This window comes from Fulmarus glacialis, unplaced genomic scaffold (genome assembly GCF_000690835.1).
Source record: "Fulmarus glacialis isolate BGI_N327 unplaced genomic scaffold, ASM69083v1 scaffold2078, whole genome shotgun sequence".
NCBI classification, from domain to species: domain Eukaryota; kingdom Metazoa; phylum Chordata; class Aves; order Procellariiformes; family Procellariidae; genus Fulmarus; species Fulmarus glacialis.
The window spans coordinates 1-4,167 of NW_009227380.1; the positions used below are offsets into that span (position 1 = coordinate 1).

At 47.5% G+C, this 4,167-nt stretch overlaps 1 pseudogene; it reads right to left on the reverse strand.

The window, feature by feature from the left end:
* Nucleotides 1-2,589: 2,589 nt before the first annotated feature.
* Nucleotides 2,590-4,081, reverse strand: LOC104072494 (annotated as a pseudogene).
* Between the last annotated feature and the right edge of the window lie 86 nt (nt 4,082-4,167).

Consider the following 4,167-nt stretch of genomic DNA (forward strand, 5'->3'; position numbering starts at 1 on the left):
GAGTTTTTCGGAGACGACTTCATTTCACCCCTGTTGCTCTAGCAAATGCTTTGGTCTGGATTAGCCCCGACACTATCTCTACCCCAACCAACGCATAATGCTTACCTTCTGATTTCTGGAAAGGGCCAATGTAGTCCACCTGCCAGACTTTCCACAGCCCTTTCCCCTCCCTCAAGTGCAGGGGGTCATCCTCCAGGCGATGTCTTTCTAAGTGGGTACGACATTGTTCGCAAGCGGACACACAAGTCTTACGTTCTTCCCTGGTAGCTGGCCAACCTTGGACTTGGGCCTTCTTACATGTAGCCACTCTAGCAACCATTCCCAATCTTTAATTATTTGGGTGTTCTGCAGGGGAGCCAATCAGGCTAGTTCATCAGCTTTGCCAGTCCACTGGCTTGCGGGAGTATCATCTTGTTGGTAGGAAACCACCCAGCCTACTGCAAATTTTCCTTGCCTAGCAATAGTTAGAATGTCTTGCCATTTCTCCTTCTGCCATACAGGTATCCTATTGACTTCCCACTCGTTCTGTTCCCAAAACGGAAGCCATTCCATGCAGCCTTTAAATACAGTGTAGGAATCAGTATAAATATAGGCAGGAGAAGCAGATTGGGCCTCACGTTGAAAAACACTCCATACTGCAGTTAGTTCTGCTACTTGAGCACTACCTTCCCCTTCAGTAATTATTTGTTCATTGATATCTACACAGAGTGTCATGGCTCGATATTTCCAGGTTTTTCCTTCCCGCTTGGAAGAAGCATCGGTAAACCAAATATTCTGGAACTGCCCAGAAAATGGAGGAGCCACTTTTTTTATGGGAAGGAATTCACTCATTTCCCTATCTGCGCCTGTCTCCTCTTGAATGGTTAACATCTTTGTGGCTCCCTCGGATACTGTGAAAATGTCGCAGTAATGTACTATCTGGGCGTACCATTTCCACAGAGAGGCTCTCTGGGTCTTCCCGTCAGGGGGCGGAGTTCCTGCCAAAACTGTTTTAATTACCTTAAATGGGCATCTGAGCACTATTGGTTGTTGTCAAATAGTTCGTTCAGCCTCTCTCAAGGCTAAACTGACTACAAACAAACCCTTTTCCCAAGCCGTGTATCTCTACTCGGCATCACTGCGAGAATAGAACCCAATGAGTCTAGTGGGTCCTTCAGGGCCCTTTTGCCATAAAAGCAGTGATAGCCTGGTGTTAGCAAATCCCCATTCAATATGGACAGGGTCTGTAGGGTGAATGCGACCAAGGGCTTGATGGGCAGTCGCTTCAAATACCAGCAACTGCAATGCTTCCTCGTGGGGCTCAGTCCATTCCCACGGGGCCCCTTTTCGCAACAAGTCATATAGGGGTCTTGCAATAATTGAAAAATCGGGAATATGTTTTCTCCAAAACACAAGTAGCCCTAGTACGTGCCGTAAATCTTTCTTCGACTCTGGCATCTTGATTTGACCTAGGGAGGAAAGGGTGTCCGGTGGGATACATGTCATTCCTCCCTTCCACCAAATTCCTAAAAACTTGACTTCACTTGAGGGTGTTCGTATTTTCTCAGGCGGAATCTGCAGCCCCAAACTTTCTAAATGAGAAATTGTATTATCTTGAGTTATCTGAACCCTTTCTACCTCATGCCTTCCTACAAGAATATCATCAATATGTTGGTAAATACTGACCCCCTTCTCTACCTGAACTCTTTCCAGCTCCTGCACCAATGCATGGTGGGCTAATGTTGGGGAATGCTTGTATCCCTGCGGGAGTAGGGTGAAAGTGAATTGCTGACCTTCCCAAGTAAAAGCAAAACGGTCTTGGTCCTCAGACTGTAGGGGACCATAAAAAACATGTTCTTAACATCCACTGTCACCATGATCGGTTGGGCTCGTTCCTGGATTACAGCTCAGCAATATTTGGTACCGTGGCTGTCAATGGACCGGTATTTGCATTAAGTCTACAACAATCCACAGTTAGTCTCCACTTGCCATTGGGTTTTCGTACTGGCCACGCTGGGGAGTTAAAAGGGGAGTGGGTCGGAACCATGATGCCCTGTCCCTTTAAGTCTTCCAACACAGGTGTTATTCCCTCTCTGGCCCCCAAGGGTATCGGGTAAGGCTTAACATTCGTAAGCTTCGAACGGGGAAGTGGCAGCGCGGCTTGTAGCAGTCGAATGCCTATTGCTGGAGAGCGAAACAACCACTGTCTCCCTTCATTATCAATCCAGGTCCTCCCTTTCAGGACATCAAGTCCCAGGAGGTTGGGTGGAAAATCTCCCACAACCATTGTTACCATGGTAGCAATATCTTCTCCCGGCAATTGTAGGTTGACCATTGCTAACACCTGTGGTTGAACATTGCCAAATGCATCTGCTACAAACGGTCTCTGTTTAGAAAATTTAACCCCACAGCTAGTAGCATCTTTCGTTTTAATAGCTGAAATTTGAGCCCCAGGATCTACCAAAAATGTGACTGGGACTTGTTTTGGCCCTACAACACCTGTAATTAGTAAATCATCCCGACCGTTTTCGGTGAGCTGTCTGATGTATATCCAGCCTTTGCCCCCGCGCTCACTATCGCAGGGCAAAGGATCTAGTTTCCCGCTGAATTTTACAGAGCATTTGTCTCTGATAAGTCAATTAAAGAGGGTGCATTAGGGATGGCATTTTTAGAACCCATCTCATTATCTCTCGATATATCAGGCCATCCTGTCACCAGTTTTTCTACCTTGACAGTTGGCAATCCATCCATTAAGTCACGCAGAATCCCCTTTTGCCATCCCTTTGACCACAGACTATTTTGCTTATTTGGGATGTCCCTCCCTCCGGGTGGTTTAGCAAGGGGTGTTCTTCTATCACCCCCAGGGCACGGAACCATTTTTACTTCAGCTTGCCTCAAGCCTCTAGAGTCTGTTTTAGTGGCTGGAAGGTTAACAGGGCCATACTTGCACCTGTAATTGATCAATTCTTGGCTACCTCCCCCCAAGTCCACATTTTCGCATCTGGGGGCCAGTGGTGCCAATTGGGCATAAATCCTTCTAAAGCAGCCACAACTCTTTCACCCTGAAGCATTGCCTGTATTTTCCCCGGTAATTGTATACTAATCGGCTTTAAGGAATCGGGGAGTCCCCTTATAAGGGAAGTCATTCGTTCAGGGTCTACCGGCATCACCATCAGAGACTCCTGCCTAGGCTCCAACTTCCGATCATACATCATCTGCAAACAACCTGTCTTCTGCACGCTTTCCACCAATTGATCAACAGTCCCTGTAATTGCGAGGGGATCCCCCCTCTCCAAGGGGTTCAACCCCCCCGCCCAATAGGCTGCCCTATTAAGACCAAGGGGCGCGGTAACTCCCGGTAGTTAAAAATACTCCTGGTCCCAAAAAACCCCTCCACTTCCTTTTCACTCAACAAAATCTGATCACCCCCAGATAACGACACTCTCCACACATACTCCGTCTCCGATTCCCTAAGGGTTTGGCCAAAATCCTTTTTTAGCTTCGCCAATTCGGTGGCAGTATAGGGGACCTCCTTGGTTGTGACTTGGACGAACTGATCCTGATCATCATCATAAATATACTCGGTCTTAACCAAGGGTCGCAGCGAGGGCGGTTCCAATTTCTCTACTTTTTCTCTCGCTGCCTGTAAGTCGTCAAAAGGGTAAGCAGTTTCTGATTTTGGGGGTATTTCCTCGTGGGAAGTGCCCACAAGGAGTTGCTCCTTAAGAGCAGCCTGCAGATGTTTCACCTGGTCTTTCTCTTCTCCAAGCTGTTCTTTTAATTCCACTACTTGTCCCTAAAGGGACCGAACAAGGTTTTGGAGGGATTCAATAATTTGGGATTCCGCAGCACGACAGTGTTCCCTCGCCCCTACAGCAGCGGCCAACCTGCCACTGAGAACAGCACAAACAATCGCTTTTCCCTTTCCTGATCTTACTCTCGCATCCTTTTGCAAATCACTCATTCGATCAACCATACACTGCAAATTGTACCAATTTCCCTGAGCACAGTCTACTCCGGGTACAGAGGGTAGTGCATTATGTTTCTCCAAAAACTCAAACAAAACTTCTCTCCCCGAAGGGACAGTTTTAGCATCACTCATCTTTATACAAAGCGGGGAAGCGGTCGTCTCAGAAAGGCAGCGCGCAAGTTTCGAACGCAAACCCGCCCCCCTTCACTCTCCTGAGA